This window comes from Sminthopsis crassicaudata, chromosome 1 (genome assembly GCF_048593235.1).
Source record: "Sminthopsis crassicaudata isolate SCR6 chromosome 1, ASM4859323v1, whole genome shotgun sequence".
Lineage (NCBI taxonomy): Eukaryota > Metazoa > Chordata > Mammalia > Dasyuromorphia > Dasyuridae > Sminthopsis > Sminthopsis crassicaudata.
Genome location: NC_133617.1, coordinates 10,819,131 through 10,836,462, shown reverse-complemented (window position 1 = coordinate 10,836,462; position 17,332 = coordinate 10,819,131). Strand labels below are relative to the sequence as shown.

General features: G+C 43.6%; 1 protein-coding gene across 4 annotated transcripts in view; it reads left to right on the top strand.

Annotated features, from left to right (window-relative positions):
* Window positions 1-17,332, top strand: part of TANGO2 (transport and golgi organization 2 homolog) — a 148,487-nt gene that overhangs the window by 24,765 nt on the left and 106,390 nt on the right. Inside the window, exon 2 of one of the 4 annotated variants that reach the window (XM_074292838.1) lies at window positions 12,853-12,924. The exons of the other annotated variants lie outside the window; for them this stretch is intronic. The gene's annotated coding sequence lies outside the window, so the exon portion shown is untranslated. The remainder of the gene's footprint in view (window positions 1-12,852; window positions 12,925-17,332) is intronic. 4 annotated transcript variants of the gene reach the window in all.

Genomic DNA, 17,332 nt, shown 5'->3' with positions numbered 1-17,332 from the left:
GATCGGCCCAGTCTATCTTTCCGATCTTTTTATATTTTGCCGTTCTATTTGTACTCTGTGTTTGTGCTGCTATGTCCCGTCTCTAGTCTCAGGACTTTTGCACTGGCTGATCCCCATGCCCAGAATGCATTCTTTCTTCTCAGTCTCTCAGAATCATTAATTTCCTTTAAAATTCAGTTTAAATTACCTTTTATATTTTTGTATTTTTAAATATATTGTTTTTTTCCCCTTGAATTACATGATAAAACGATTTTTAAACTTTTTTTTTTCAATTTTTGAGTTCCAAATTCTATCCCTCCCTACTCTTCCCCATCCCTGAGATGGTAAACAATCTTAAATTATACATGTGCAATCATATAAAACATCTCCACATGACTCATTTTGCACAAGAAGACTTGAATAAAAGAAAAAAGGAAATGTTTCGTCATTATTCCTTTGGAATTTTCTTGGGTCATTGTATTGCTGAAAATAGCAGAATCATTATTCATTGAACAATAATGCTGTTACAGTGGATAATGTTCTCCCCGTTCTGTTCATGTGACTTTGAATCAGTTATGTCAGTCTTCCAGGTTTTTCTGAAATCATCCTGCTTGTTATTTCTCATAGCCCTATAATATTGCATTCCAATCATGTACCACAGGTTGGTTAGCGATTCCCCAACTCGATGGGCATCCCTTTGATTTATAATTCTTAGCCATCACAAAAGAACTGCTATAAATATTTTTGTACCGACATGTCCTGCCCCCTCTCACTTTTGGGGGGATCACTTTGGGATACAGACCCAGCAGTAGATTGCTGGATCAAAGGGTATGTTCAGTTTTATACCCCTTTGGGCATACTTCCAAATTGCTGTCCAGAATGGGTGAATCACTCACAACTCCAACAACAATAGTGCATTAGGGTCCCAGTTTTCCCTCATGTCCTCCAATATCTATAATTTTCCCTTTGTTTTCATATTATCAATTTGATATGAGGTGGTGTCTTAAAGTTGTTTATTTTGCTTTTCTTTAATCAGTAATAGTGATTTAAAACATTTTTCATATGACTCTAGGTAGTTTTGATTCCTTTTCTACCTTTTTTAATAAGGGTTTTGTGGTCTCACCAGCTTCTAGGGCACCACCTTTATACATTTTCTATTTACTCTCTGCAAATTATAAGCTCCTTTTTCTTTTGCCTTTGTATCCTTAACACTCAGTCTCATCTCTGCAAAGCGTAGACACTCAATAAATACCTGATCGAATAGCCCCTTCTGGATCAAGCTCTTCATAGCCATTGCTTCCCTCGCTACCTGTTGGCGACTCTTTAATATTCTGTTGGAGAATTTGCCCAGGAAGAGTTAAGCTACTGAATTACCACCCACAGACTATGTTATCTTTCCTTTTTTGGGAAAAAAAAAATGCCCTTTTTGAGAGGAAGATATTTGTCCTTTCTTCCATGATGTGCCAGTGTCCCAATGGTGTCATTCATCAGCTCAGAAAGGGGAGACTCTTCAAGGAGGCTCTGGGAATGCTTTCTCGCCGTCTCTTTATTTGTCTTGGTTACCTCCGTGCCCTCCTAAGTAACTTTCTCTCTTATTTTGCCCATTTCTCTGGGAGAAAAGAGAAGCAAAAGAAGGGTTAGCCCACCTTGCCTTCTTTCGGTTGCCAGTTATCATCATCCCTTCTTTTCTTTGACGCAGATCCTTCCCTCAATCGACTCTTTCGGTGAAGGGCCGGCTCCAAGAGTCTCACTCAGAACTAACTTGCTCCTGGCCAGGGAGCCGATCATCTTGAAAGCAGAAACCATCAGGGGTAGCTTTGGGCATTAGTAGAGATCTGGTTGCTAACGCCCCCCCCCCAACTCATGGTAATGAGGGAGTCAGTTCTATTTCAGGCAATTAATTGAGTTGCAAAGGTTTTTTTGTTTTTCTTTTTTTGGTGATGCTATTGGGTTTTATTTTGTTCTTATTCTCCTGGAGCTGCATTTTTTTCAAACCACAGGAGAAAATCACTTTTTATTTAACTCCTCTGCTCAGAAAACTGAAAGTTTTTTTTTTTTTTTTTTTGTGGCAATTAAGCATTTCAAAAAGTTTTTTTCTTCCCATGCCTAGTTAGTCTCTTGTCTTATTTGCATAATGCTGTTAAATATAGATTTTCCTTAGTAATTGGTGTCCCTAACTTACCAATGAGTTGAGTTCCAGAAATTAATTTGTAAATTAGCTGTATGGAGCTTGGGAAGCATTTCTGCTTAGAAACAGCATTTTAAATAGGGATTTACTTCACAGTTAGTCCCCAGAGCCACAGTTTAGGGTTCTGGGGAATTTCCTTGCCTTTTCCTGGCTTCATGATGGACCCTGCAGGTGAGTCTGGCTCTGGTGCCCTGTTCTCTCCCTTGCTTCCGGTGGTCTTCCCTTCCTCCCTTCTCCGGCCTCAAGACCTTCAGGGTTCAGTGATGTTCTGTCTCCCAAACTTTGCCTTGGCTGCCCCGCCTCTTCCTTCTGCTTTCTCCATAAAAGCAGAAGAACTGCCCCTTTTTGGGCCACTGTAGTAGACTGGCCTGGAGTCAGGAAGAGAAGACCTGAATTCAAATTCAGCCTCAGATACTTCCTAGCTGAGTGATCCTGGGCAAGCCCCTTCACCCTTTTTTGCCTCAGTTTCCTCATCTGAAAAAATTAAGTTAGAGGAGGAAATGGCAAACTAGTTTGCTGTCTTTGGCAAGAAAACCCCAAATAGGGGCAGTTAGATGGCACAGTGGATAGAGCTCTGGCCCTGAAGTCAGAAAGATCTGAGTTCAAATTTGACCTCAGATATGTAGTACTTACTGTCCTGTGACCCTGGGCAAGTCACTTAACTCCAATAGCCTCTGCAAAAAACCAAAACAAACAAACAAAAAAACCAAATGAGGTCATAGAGGGTCAGACACAATTGGAAAACAACAAAAGTCCCTTTAGCTTGTTGATTTCCTTATGTTCTTCCCCTTTAGAATATAAGCTCTTGGAGGGCAGGGGCTATATTTACCCTTTGCATCCCAGCACTTACTCTAGGCCTCATTGGCAGGATTTGTGGATTGATTGGAAAGGACCCTCAGTCAAAGCCTGCACTTTCCAGAGAGACCCAGATCTGAGGTCTTCTTCTCCAGGTCCCCCTGGTTCTGCTCTGGAGATCCCTAACTATTGGCTTTCCCGTTCTAGAATGTAGGCATGGGGGTAAGGGAGGACTTCCACTCCACAGGAGGTGCTTAATAATTGTCTGAACTGAATTGAGGTCAACTCTGTGGTTGTACAGTCATTTCCACTTCTCAGTCCCTCAATCTTGTGTCAAAGCCTGATCTCAAGGAGCTTACAACCCAAAGAAGGGGAAAGATTGTTGATTGAGTGATGGCTAGTGGTAGGAATGACTCTCCAGAAAGCCAGATCACCCCTGGTAAATCAGTTAAAGACGCTCCTTTCATCTGTGATCCCTGAGGTCCCTTTTGTCCCTTTCTTCTACGATCTTACGTCACCCCTGACCTTAGATCCCAGTCTGGAGTGGGTATGCTGCGCTGGGAGAGGTGGCGGTAGGAATGGCCGTGGGAAGCTCAGATCACTTTAAAGTCATTTAAACTTCCTGAGTTTCAATTTCCTACTGACAATATGGATAATCCAACATGGCAGTCTCTTAAGAAATAAATGCTCCTCGACTGACTGACTCCCTCTCAGGATCATTGAAAGAAAGTGCTTTCCAGCCCTCCTGTGCTAGAGAAACATGAGCTGTTTCAGTGGGGAAGTGCAACTCTCCTGGGAGGGAATGAGGGCTCACCCCGAGTCCTTGCCCCCTTTTTGGTCATCCTTCTTCCACCGCGGTCTGGAAAGGGGCGCCCAGTACCTCTCTCTGAGGGAATCCGTGTGAGGCTGGGGCTGCTTGTCTGCATCACGGAACCAATAAATAACCTTCTGCCTTGTGGGGAAAGGTTTCATTTTTCACTCAAGTTTCCAGGGGGAAAGTCAGCACATTTTTTAGCGTGTTGTCCATTTGTTTTCATTGTGACATGTTAAATATTGGCAGAATGGATGGTCCTGGTACCTTTTAGGAGCAGCCCCAATCTCTCTGTTAATGGACACATGCTGGTCATAAGACAGGGGAACCAAAGGGAATTTTTCTGAATTTCTTCCTAGCCCTCCTGAAAGGCTTTGAGGTGACGTCCTATGTTTCGGTGACTTGTTTCCCATCAGCTGAACCGTGCCCAAGCCCACTAAGAACAGGGGGTTCCTTTGTGCATTTCTTTGCCTTCCGAGTCCCATGGACCCCTTTACACACTAAACACAGGAGTTGTATTTTAATAGCCCCATTATAATTAAGAAAGCGGGACCTGAAGTTGGCAGCTTCAGTCTTGTGCTTGAATTAGCATCTGGATGTCAGTTATCTGCATTGTTGCCCTGGGGCCCAGCCAGCCTGCTTGGTATTCTAGACTGCCAGTCTGTGTAGACTCACTGGACTTCCTTCCCTCCTTCCCTTTCCTCCCTCCCTCCCTCCCCTCTTTCCCTTCCCTTCCCTTCCCACCCTCCCTCCCTTCCTTCTTTCTCTCCCTCCCTTCCTCCCTCCCTTCCTTCCTCCCTCCCTTCCTTCCTCCCTCCCTTCCTTCCTCCCTCCCTCCCACCCTTCCTTCCTCCCTCCCTCCCACCCTTCCTTCCTCCCTCCCTCCCTCCCTCCCTCCCTCCCTTCCTTCCTTCCTTCCTTCCTTCCTTCCTTCCTTCCTTCCTTCCTTCCTTCCTTCCTTCCTTCCTTCCTTCCTTCCTTCCTTCCTTCCTTCCTCCCTCCCTCCCTCCCTTCCTTCTTTCTCTTCCTTCCTCCCTCCCTCCCTCCCTCCCTCCCTCCCTCCCTCCCTCCCTTCCTTCCTTCCTTCCTTCCTTCCTTCCTTCCTTCCTTCCTTCCTTCCTTCCTTCCTTCCTTCCTTCCTTCCTTCCTTCCTTCCTTCCTTCCTTCCTTCCTTCCTTCCTTCCTTCCTTCCTTTCCAGAGTCACACAGCTAGGAAATGTTAAGTGTCACACATCTAGAGTTTGGGCTCAAGTTCTACCCTGTGGGAAAGTCATTGATCACCTAGAAATTATCTATAAAAAATATTGAGGGGCAGCTAGGTGGCGCTATAGTGGATAGAGCACTGGCCCTGGAGTCAGGTGGACCTGAGTTCAACTCCAGCCTCAGACACGTGGCATTCATTAGCTTTGTAACCCTGGGAAAATCACTTAAGCCCAAATGCCTTGCAGAGCTTCAAAAAAGAAAAACAATAATAATTTTGTCACAAAAATCTCAGTTCAAGTAACTTGCAGTGAAGGCTTAGGGGAGAAGTGATACCTGTCTTCAAGCAGCTGCAGGGCTCAGGGGAGATGGCAGGAGGATGAGGATGGGACTTACTCTGCTTGACCTCCAAGAACAGAACAAGAAATAACGTGGAAATTGTCAGCAGCCCAAGAAGGCCTGATGTAAATATAACCTGTGTAGTGTGTGTGTGTGTGTGTGTGTGTGTGTGTATGGTGTGTGTGGTGTGTGTGACAGACAGACACACACACATAGAGAGGAAAAGACAGAAAACTTTGCAGAAGCAGCTCCAACAACTCCCTTTAAAGCAGAGTCTCTGAAGGCTTGGGGAGAGCAAGGGAACAAAAGGATGAGCAGTCATCACATCTCAAGCCTTTCTGGTGAGAGCTCCCTTTCCCCTTTTATCTGTTATCCTCAGGAGAAGCAAGTGGAACAAAAACTTGGACAAATAACCCGCTCTGTTGATTAGCGGCTAAATGTTCAAAGGATCCACGTTGGAGTGGCTGGCAAGGTTCATCAGAATTTCAAAGGGCCCCCACAGCTGTGTGAAATTGCCTTGAATCGAAGTCTGTGGCCGGGCCAGAACGGTGGACACCTAAAATTACTTTGAGGAAGGTGCACATATTGAATTATTCTTTCTAAAATCTCTCTTCTAAGCCCCTTCTCTCCCCATCACTGTCCCTGGGACCAGGCTCTGGCCTTCCTCACCTCACACCTGGACCGTTGCACCCGCCTGCTGGGGTGTCTCCCTGTCTCTCCTACATCCAGGCCATCCTATTTCCTTACCTGGGAAACAGATGATGATGATCTGGGGCCGAGTGGGCCAGCTGGTGAAGGCCCAGCCAGGTGTCTTGTGTTGTGGAGTGCTTAGTGAGCCTGAGTCCTTGTGACCCATTTGGGGGTTTCTTGGAAAGGCAAGGCAACCACCTCACTCAAAAGCCGGATTCGCTGACCTTGGCCCATGACTCCCAAGTCTCCTTATCCAGCCCTCCCTTCTCTCTGACCCCAAGGTTTGTATTTCCAGCTGCCGTTGGACATTTTGACTTTCGTATCCCAAGGCCCACTCACGCTCAGTGGATCTAAAATTGACCTTGTCTTTCCCCTTCCTTTTAACCCCTCTGCTCTTCCAAACTTCTTTATTACTCACGAGGGCACCCCTGTCCTCCCAGGATCCCAACTCAGGCGTCCTCAACTCCTTATTCTCTCTGTTACCGAGCCCTTCGTTTCACCTTCAGAACATCCCTCCAGTCCTCCCCTCCCCTTCTGTCTCTCCTAAATCACAGGCTTGTTCTGGCAGCTCTGTGCAGGTGAGATTGGAGCGAGGGGAGGCTGGGGACAGTTAGGAGGCTGCTGAAGTGGTCCCGGCAGGAAGTGATGAGCTGGGGGATGATTGTATGAGCAGAGAGAAAGGGATGGATGTGAAAGGAACCTGAAGGAGGAGGTATGCTTGTCTCCAGGTTTGCGGCCCAGCAGAAGGCTGGAAAAAGACCAAGCCTGTGGCCTGTGGCCTTGGGGAGTCCTAGGAGGCGGCAAGGAGGGTTCCCAGTGGTGAAACTGAAGGCAGCTGATGGAAGGTCAAATCCTGGGAGCCTCCAATTCTTCCTCTATAAGATGAGGGCTGGGAGTGACCGATCTTTAAGGTCTTTTCCAGCTCAGAATCTATGATCTTGTGAATGAGTGAGAAGATCAGAGTAACAGAGATGATGCTGTTAGAAAGCACTCTGAGCTAAGCCACACCTCTGCAGGAAGAAAGGCTGAGGGAGGAATTCAGAGAAAGGTGAAAGGGGGAAGGGGTCAGGATGGAAGGTCACTAAAATCAAACGCAGATCTGAAAACTGCTCTCATTCCTCTCTGATATGTTAAGTGTGATGACCGAGTTAGCACCCTGGATACCTTAGAATCAGCCGGAGTCAGGATAAGCAAAAGTCCTTGGTCGTTATTCTTGGTCTTTAGCGGTAGAAGTCAAGGGAATGGACGGGTAGGATCTCTGCAACCTTACCTCCTCAGCTCCCGCCCAGATTGAGTCCAGCTAGTCTCACTCTCCCTCCTAGTCCCTCCCACAATTCTCTGTATATACCAAACGATTGGGCCAGCACAGGATAGTGGGAAGGGCCATTTTCCAATCATATTCTTATAGAGTATTTTCCAATCCGTAATTGGCCTTAATGCTCGATTGTCCAACCTCAGTGCATTAACTCAAGAATTTCAGCCCTTTACAAGTAAGCAAATTAATATGCCTTCTACGTGAACAATCTATTTGCATATTAGTCATGTTGATCCTGATTGAGGAGCTTCACAAATAGAACAGAAGCCTGACACACCAGGGACAGACTGAGACTTCCCTCTCTGCCAAATTCATTGTCCTTAGTGAAGCTTTGGTTTGCCTTCTTGATCATTTCAAACTATAAAAAATAAAGGAAACACCCCAGGGAGTTTCTATTCTGAACATAAAGTGATCTCACCAATAAAGAGAGCCTCGTTCTGTTTCTAACCTTATATTCCATCCTGTAATTTGTGATAGAGGAGAAGAAAGCTGGGCAATTCTGACTTGTGCCCCAGAATTGAAGAAGGACAGATTTCCAGTGGTTCCGAGAATAGTTGATTTGGAAGTCATGGATAAAAGTTCTAACCAGGAAGGGAAATCCAGGAGGTAAAGTGAAAGGCTCACGTATTAAATTCTGAAGACACAAGGAGATACTGTTTTGATGAGAAGGGGAAAGAGCCACTGCCTAAGGAGGCTGAGAAGGATACACACTTAGATTTTTTAAATAGCTTTTTATTTTTCCAAATACACACATAGATAATTTTCAACATTCACCCTTGCAAAACCTTGTGTTCCAAATTTTTCTCCCTCCCCCCCCCCCTTTCCACTCTCCCCTAGACAGCAAGCAATCCACTGCAGGTTAAACACGTGCAGTTCTTCCAAACATATTTCCATATTGTCCTGCTGCACAAGAAAAATTAGATCAAAAGGGGGAAAAAAATAATCGTGAGGAAGAAAAAAAAAAGCAATCACAATAAAAAAAGATGAAAATAATATGCTTTGATTCAGTTCCATAATCCTGTCTCTGGGTGGAGATGTCTCTATCACAAGTCTATTGGAATTTCCTTGAATCACCTCACTGCCAAAAAGAGCCATGTCTCTCACAATTGATCATCTCATTATCTTCTTGTTGCTGTGTACAGTGTTCTCTTGGTTCTGCTCACTTCACTTAACATCAGTTCACGGAAGTCTCTCCAAGCTTTTCTGAAATCATCATCCTGATCTTTTCTTATAGAACAATAGTATTCCATAACATTTAGATACCACAACTTATTCAGCCATTCTCTAAGTGATGGGCATCCGCTCAATTTCCAGTTCCTGGCCACTACAAAAAGGGCTTCTATAAACGTTTTTGCTCATTATGATCTGTTTGAGATACAGACCCAGTAGAGCTACTGCTGGATCACATCTCGATAGCCTTTGGACATAGTTCCAAATTGCTCCCCAGAACGGTTGGATCAGTTCACAACTCTACAAGCAGTGGGTTAGGCCCTAATTTTCCCACATTTCCCTCAATATTTATCATTATCTTTTCCTGTCATGTTGTCTAAGCCAAGAGGTTCCACTTGGATTTTAAGAAGCCCTTAGCAGAGGGTGGAAACAAAGGCTAATAACAGTATATATGACCAAGAACCGCATTGATCGTCAAGAAGACTGATGAGAGAAAGAGCAGGCTCATATCCTCGGGCCATAGGAAGACTGTTTAGTTTGTTGTTAATGCCACATTGGGAGAAAGAGGAATATCCAACACAGGACAGGGCAACTGCCTCATGGGATGGGTGAAGCCAGAGGGACCAGAACGCTTTTGACTCATGCACACACAAGACAAGCAACTCAGCTTTTCTTTTGCTTCTGTTTTCTCTTGAAAGGAAATGGCAAAGTACCCAAAAATCCCATGATGACTCAGTAGGGTTAAAAACAGAGAATAGGGAGGCAGGGAGGCTTCTTCACAGGCCTTCAGACTCTCAGTTCTTATTCCTGACCTATATTGGTCAGCCTATTTGCCACCATCTTTACCTAGTCCTGTTGCTCAGTTGAAGTTACCAAATATCAAACTAAATATGGATTTCATCTGGAAGGACTTAGTACATTCTTCATAGACTTTCTTTACCTCTTCATCCATTGTAACAGATATTGGCATATAAACCACTATTGTTTTCATGGTAGGTTTTTTTGTTTTACAAATATTTCCTGCGAACGTTAGAATATATGTTGATCAGTGAAATGATTCAGGCCAGTTCCAATGATCTTGTGACAAAGAGAGCATCTGCACTCAGAGAGGACTGTGGGAACTGAATGTGGACCACAACATAACATTCTCACTTTTTTAATTGTTGTTCGCTTGCATTTTGTTTTCTTACTCATTTACTTTACTTTTTGGTCTGATTTTTCTTGTGCAGCAAGAGAATTGTATACATATATTTACACCATATTGGATTTAACATATTTTAACATATTTAACATTTATTGGATTACCTGCCATCTAGGGATGGGAGGAAGGAGGGGGAAATCTGAAACACAAGGCTATGCAAGGGTCATTGTTGTCAAATTATCCATGCATATGTTTTGAAAATAAAAAAAGATTTTACAAGAAAAAAAAAAAATATATATATATGTTGATCAAATGTCCTATTCTTATTGCATTTTGGATATTCAGTTAAACCAGTTCCCACAATTGCCTTATTTGCCATCCATCCATCCCTCCATCTAGCTGTACTTTCCTTCTGGCTTCTGATTTTGTTGATGGTGAGAATGCCAAGAGTGATACTCATGGCATGATGCATCATTGGTTGTTGGACAATAATCTCACATTCAGAGTAGCAACAGATAAAGATTATTTAGATATATTTAGAAATATATTTTCCCCTGAGGCAATTGGGATTAAGTGACTTGCCCAGGGTCACACAGTTGGGAAGTCTTAAGTGTCTGAGGCCAGATTTGAACTCAGATCTTCCTGACTTCAGAGATGGTGCTCTATCCTCTGCACAACCTAGCTGCCCCAGAGGTGGTATTTTGACTGTGTGATTTTTAGCGTCCTACATCTGCTCTTCTTCCTCTCTTCACTTGGAAACAGAAGGGACTATATAGGACTTGGAACCATTTTCACGAGTTCAGATCTCCATACCAAATGGCCAGCCAAAGATGACTGAATTTCTTTACATTTTGCCATGATGAAACATCAGAACATTATACAATCTTAGGAATATTCATTTGTTAGCTCTACAGAAGATGTTTTAGAGGAAAGACCAGAAGCAGGAAAACGATGTTGTTGATGTTGTGTGAGAGACAAAGCAGAGTACTGAATTTTGAATGAATAAGATCTGTGTTCAAATTCTGCTTTGGATGCTTATTAGCTTTGTGGTTGTGACAGTGAGCCCGAGTTAACGATACTAATATATATATATATATATATATATATATATATATATATATATATATATATATATATATATATATATACTTATATTTATATATATACTTATATTTATATATATACTTATATTTATATATATTTATTTATTTATATTTATATATATACAGTTACAGCCCATAGTTAATCAATCAATAGATGTTTAATAAGTATTAACACTTTCATTAGGTTGTGAGCTTCTTTAGAACCGGTGCTGTTTTTGCCTTTCTTTGTGTCCTTGGCACAGTGCCTGACACAGGGAAGACTTAATCAGTCTTTACTGCCTTAAGTATATGCTTGTTGACTTGACTTATGGTATCTGTAATTTTATTGGTAAAACTCATAGTCAGCCCTTCCAGAGCTTAAGTGGAGGATCTTCCTTGATTGTTGTAGTTAAAACCAACCCCTGGTGATGAGTCTCTCTCTATTTAGGAAGGCTGGTCCTGGGAGAAAGGACCTGCCCTTGCTTGACTGGACTGTCCCAGAAGTCTTGCCCATTAGGAACTCCCTGACATCTGAGATACGTGAGCATCGTCAGCCCTCAGCCCTTACTGAGAATTGTGTAATAGGCCTATGTGCCTGATGCTCTCATAGTTCCTGCTTCAGGCGATTATTTGAGTTGGAACGTGTCTCAGGTGACAGAGGAGTCCCACGATTGGTTTCCCCATCCCTGGTTCTGTTCTGGTGCACCCTGACTCGGCTACATTGCCTCTTCATCAGGGCCTGCCGAGAGTTTGGGTGTTCCCTCTTTCTGCCGCCTCAGCAAGTGCATCTCTCCCGCATTCGCTCATCCTTTTCTGAATTCACAGAGGAAATTATTGCCATTCTCTTTATAAAAGGCCTCTTTTCCTTATGCGTGAATAGAAACCAGAAGGCTCCCCCTTTCCTTCCCAGCAAAACGCTTTCCCATCATTGCTTTTACAGAAGTCTCAAGTGAGTGATGCTTTTCACCAAAGGCTACGACTGTCGGTTCTCTCCAGACCCTGCCACGTTCGTCATATTCTCATATTTTTTGACTAGAAATAAAAGTGGTGAAAGCCCATTGGGTCTGGCCTCTTGTTTTCATTGGGACGAGGGCTTTTTGGCCGCCATGCTTAGCATTCACAGATCAATCACGTAGCATGAACTTGGGACAAAGAAGAGCAGCCTAGATTCAGCCATGTGCAAAGGGGATGTATTCCCCGTGTCAGCTCTAATGGAGTCATCATTTGTTGATTGGTATCTCACTCTCTTTGTCTCTATCCAGCTACAGTAAGCTACATTAAAAATAACTTCAGGGCTTTGCAGTAATCATGCTTGTTTTCAAGGCAAATGAAATGCTTCCAAGTGAAATAGTCAGAAGAATAGCTTTTCTTTTGGCAGGGAAGCCAATTAGTCCCTGGGTGAGCCGTGCTGTCCCCTCCGCTTTTTTGTACATGGCAGATGAAACCGGTGGAGAAATCGATTGGGTAGTTCTTGGGGTCATCTGTTACTTCTGGACCTTGACGTTTTATGCAGAGCTCATCAGAGGGTTTGGGAAGTTTTAGAGCCATTAAGGGCATTGGGGGTCATGTTGTCCAAGCCTTTGCTTTTTATATGAGAAGAGAAAAGTGAACGTACTCTCTGGAAATCCCCTAGCTTCCTAACACCAGATCCTCCATCCGGCCCCCTCTCCTCAATCCCAGAGGCCTTCACTTTGTTTTTTTTTTTTTTTAATGAGATTCATACACCTAGAATGAGGCAACACTTTATGGCATATTTTGTCCAAATCTCTTAGTTTTACAAATGAGGGAATTGAGTCCCCAAAAGATTCATTAGCTTGCTTAAGGTCAAACAGAAAATGGCTCGAGAAACCATCCTCTGACGTCAAATCTGACGCTCTTTATCTCATTGCACCTTGGACCATTTATAGGCAGATGCTGGACATCGTTCTTGTTAAAGTCACGTTCATGGTTGTGTACTTGGTTCTGAAGTGCTTCCTCCTTTAGTCACTACCCTTAGGTTTCTCCTTGGGGGAAGAGGGGAAGAGGTGATAAACGGAAGATACTTTTGTTGTGGATCAGTCCGATTCTTCATCATCCCATAGGGGTTTTCTTGGCAAAGATGCAGGAGGAGTTCACCATTTCCTTCTCCAACTCATTTTGTAGATGAGCAACCTGAGGCACACAGGGTGAAGTGACCTGCCCAGGACCACCCAGTTAGTCATTGAATTCTGGAAGGTGAGTCCTCCTGACGCTAGACCTGGCGCTCTATCCACTTCATCGACCCCTACCTGCCTTGAAGATACTTGCTAAGCCTTGATTAGTGGCCATTTGTGGCCATGCGTAGTTTCTAGTGGCTTCTGGCCAGCACAATTTTCCTACTAGGGTTGGCAGGGAGGATGGGGAAGATCCTTTCCAGGGCTGCTGTCCTGTTCAAAATGAAAGTGTCAAAATCACTTATATTTGCATGTTATACTTCCATGTAAAATTCAAAAAGCTTTAGCTTCTGGAATGTTTTAAAGATGAAAGTTTGCTCTATTGCGATTGCGTTCTATGCCTTGAATACTAAGTTAGAACATATCATTGATTAAACTAATTTTAGCCTGGCTCAGGGGAGGAGAGAGGAGGGAGGCCTGTATCTTACTGCGTCTTTGTTTCCCCGGTGGGGAGCGTTTGCCTTGTATGTAGCAGGCACCTCGTCAACGTTTTATGAATTAAGTGATGACCAGAGATGGGAGAGGGGAGCACGGTTCAGAGGGCTGGCGACCAGAGCAGTCCCAGCGAGCCGTCTGCCCTTCTCCGTTCCAGCAAATGGAGGAGCAGTGAACGCTGTGGATAAGTTCCCTTACCAGGGCAGCGTACTCTCCAGGGAGTCCACATTGATAATGAGATCGATGCACATATTGCCTCAGCTAGCTCAAGGTTTGGGAGGCTCTGAAGGAAAGTGAGGCCGGGGGACGTATCAGACTGAAGGTCTGCAGAACTGATGTGCTGGCCTCCTGATCGTGAAACCTGGATGGACTATCTGCGCCAGACCAGGAAATCGCTTCCCTTTGAATCATCTTAGAAAGATCCCTGGCAGGAGGAAGTATTGGACACTGGGGTCCTTTCTTCAACTAAAGTGCCAGGTGTTCCAGCTTTCCCGCAGAAAGCACGACTCTGATGGCTGGCCACATTGTTTGAAAGCCAAATGTATGCTTGCTGAAAAGCCCATTTTATGGAGAACTCACACATGGCAAGCATTCACAAAGTAGTCAGAAAAAGTGATACAAGGACTTTCTCAAGGTCTCTTTCTAAAGAACTTTAGAATCAGTTGTACGACATGGGAGACACTGGCCAGGACCACCCAGTATGGCGTACTCTCGTAGGAGCAGGGGTTCTATGAGCAAAGCAGAACCGAAGTAGCTCAGAAGGAACGCAAGATACCCAGGGTGAGAGAGTTCCAAAAAAAAAAAAAAAATGTTCATATGGACTCTGTGTCTGACCCTTGGCTGGGCAGTCTGAGCCCATATTGGTCTAATCAGCCTCAGTTGGACATTGTGATGTCATTTTGGTCATCTTCGAGTAGGATATAACAGCCAGCCGGTCTTCCTCCCTACTCTGCTCACTGTAAATGATTCATACTGGTGGATCTCGACCTCGACAACCCAAACGTGCAAATCTTACTGCAATTCAAGAAATGTTCTCGTTGCCCCATCAGAAGGAATTCTGGCCTGGGAGTCAGGAGGCTCGGGTCCTGGCTTTCCAGCTTCTTAGCTCTGCGACTTGGAGCAAGTCAATAAACTTGTCTGGCTTTCAATTTCCTGGGGTATAAAAAACAAAAGCACGGAATTAAATGATCTCCATGGGCCCTTGCCAGAGCCTTGAACATCACAGGTGTTTGATGAACATTTCCTGAATTGAATGTGTTGTACGTTCTTTGGTCCATGATTCTCATTCCTTGTGCAAATGGACACTTTCGATTTTTCTAGAAAATATTTTAAAGGAATAACCTGGTTTCATGGAGTGTGCCCTCTAAAATAAAAAGGGAAGAAGGAGGGAAGTTGGGCTAAGTGACCTCTGCGGTTTTCCCAGCTCTGTTTTCTGATTCTGTTGCAGAGGACAAAGAGCCTCCATTCAGGTTTCATCCGGTCTGCGCTCTCTGCTCCTAAAGGGCCTCATCCCTCTGCTTCTGTCATGGCTCTTCCTTCCATCCTCTGAATCTAGCTCCCTGCTTCCCGGCGCCCCATTCTCTGCGCCCAAGCAATTTACCAGCCCAGTTTTCTCATCCGGTTTTTCTCTGCTGTTGGACGCCAGTGTGCCATTCGCATGGTAAAACCCTAGTGCTAACCCTGACTCCGGCCTTATCCTCGATTCACTGTGGCTCTCAATCTTTGCTTAATTAAATTGCTTAATTCTGGGAATTTAATTCTGGGGAAAAGAACCTCTTCCTTCTCAGATGGGAGTGGATAGCGCTTCCAAGGCTCTCTACTTTTTAATGTCTTAGAAACTAGATATGGTGATTGCAGTCAAGATAGTTTTATTTTGAAGCTGTCAGAGGGCAAAAAATAAGCAGTGCACAGTGACCAGTTCTTTTCCATCACAATCTTACATGCTAACCTGGAAATGTACTCCTTATAATATATTATTATTATTTCCCCCCCCCTCAGGCTGGGGTTAAGTGACTCACCCAGGGTCACACAGCTAGGAAGTGTTAAGTGTCCGAGACCGGATTTGAACTCTGGTCCTCCTGAATTCAGGGCTGGTGCTCTATCCACTGCGCCACCTAGCTGCCCCACAATATATTATTTTTCATATTCTCTAGATAGGAACCTTGACTAAAGTCCTCCCATGCATCTTTGGGTCATAGAATTTCCAGTGGCCAGACCAACAGATCCTTCCAAGTCAGAAGAGCGCCCAGTAGAGGCTCATCAGTGGGCTTTGTGTCTGCCACTCTTGGGCCAGGCAAAGTAAATGTAGGGCCTTGTTCACCACAAGGCTGACTACTCGATAATGGATTTTTCAGCCTTGATGGCTCCTGAAATGTAGAGTTTACATGTGCGTATACATACATATGCACATATATACACACATAAATAGACACAGACACACACATATACACACAAGAAGATAGAGATTATAAATGTGGAAGGGTTGCCTTCTGGGGAAGAAAGGGAATACCCCCATTCATGAAATGATAAATTTTTCATAGTATTAGAATATAAATAAGAAGTCTTGTTGTTGTGGAATTGTTTTTTCACTCTTGTGGTTTTGTGGTTTTCTTAGCTGAAATAATACAGCAATTTGCCATTTCCTTCTCCAGCTCATTGAACAGATAAGGAAACTGAGGCACCCAGGGTGAAGTGACTTGCTGAGGATCACACAGCTAAGAAGTATTAAAGTATGGTTTTGAATTCAGGAAGATGAGTGTTTCTGATTTCTGACTTAGCATTCTATCTACAACTTGCTGCCCTAAATAGCAAATCATAAAATGAATTTTTAATGTGAGAATATGTTTTAGTTGATTGCAGTACTTCTGTGTATCTTTTTTTCTTTTTTTTTTAAGCTTTTTATTTTTAAAATATATGTATAGTTCTCAGCATTCACCCTTGCAAAACCTTGTGTTCCAAATTTTTCTTCCCTCCCCACCCTTAGTCAGCAAGTAATCCAATATAGGTTAATCATGTACAATTCTTTTATGTATTTCCACAATTATCGTGCTTCACAAGAAAAATAAGATCAAAAAGGAGAAAAATGAGAAGTAAAATAAAATGCAAACAAACAACAACAACAACAAAAAAAAAAATTGACTATACTATGTTGTGATCCACAGTCCGCTCTCTGGGTTCAGATGGTGTTCTCCTTCACAAGACCATTGGAACTGGCCTGAATTAGCTCATGGCTAAAAAGAGCCACCACGTCTGTGTACCTTTTAATGTCCACATTATTAGTAATTCACTTAATCCACTCTGAGACTTGAGTTGTGGTAGGTAGTTTACAAGATGATCTAGTCTAACCTTTTAATTTTATACATGAGGAAAGTGGGACCCAGATAGGCAGAGTAACTTGCCCCCCAGGATCACCCTGACAAAGGGAGAGGTTCCAACCCAGATCTTCACTGTACTTCATGAGATCATAGAAGCCACATTTTAGTTCTTTGTTTCATGTTAATAATGGCAGAATGGTGCTTTCCTATTGACAGATCTCAAAGAGCCTAGATAGAGAAGGCTGAGATCCAGAGAACTGCCTTCTCTTGACTCAGGGTGATTTTCCTAGCTGATTACGAATTATAAAGTATATTAGTAGATTTTACTTGCCCATATTTAAATAGTGTGTTGAATTAATTAAGGTATTGATTTGTTTTGCCTAACTAAACACTTCTGTACAGACAAGACCCATAACTTAGCTTGGTCATGATCCTTCCATGGCCTGTGATCCTTTGCCTAAAAATGATCTTGTTGTTGTGGTAGAGGGTCTTAGAGTTTATAGCTGGAAACAACCTCCGAGTTCTTCCAATCCCTCTCCTCCTTCCCCTTTTAGAGGTGAGAAAACTGAGGGAGCTCTGGCCCAGATAAATGACCAAGCTGGTGGTGTAGTGTTAGGATTACCAGGTGAGAACTCAGGTTGTCTGGACAGTGACAAGGTGAACTCAGGTTGCCTGGACAAT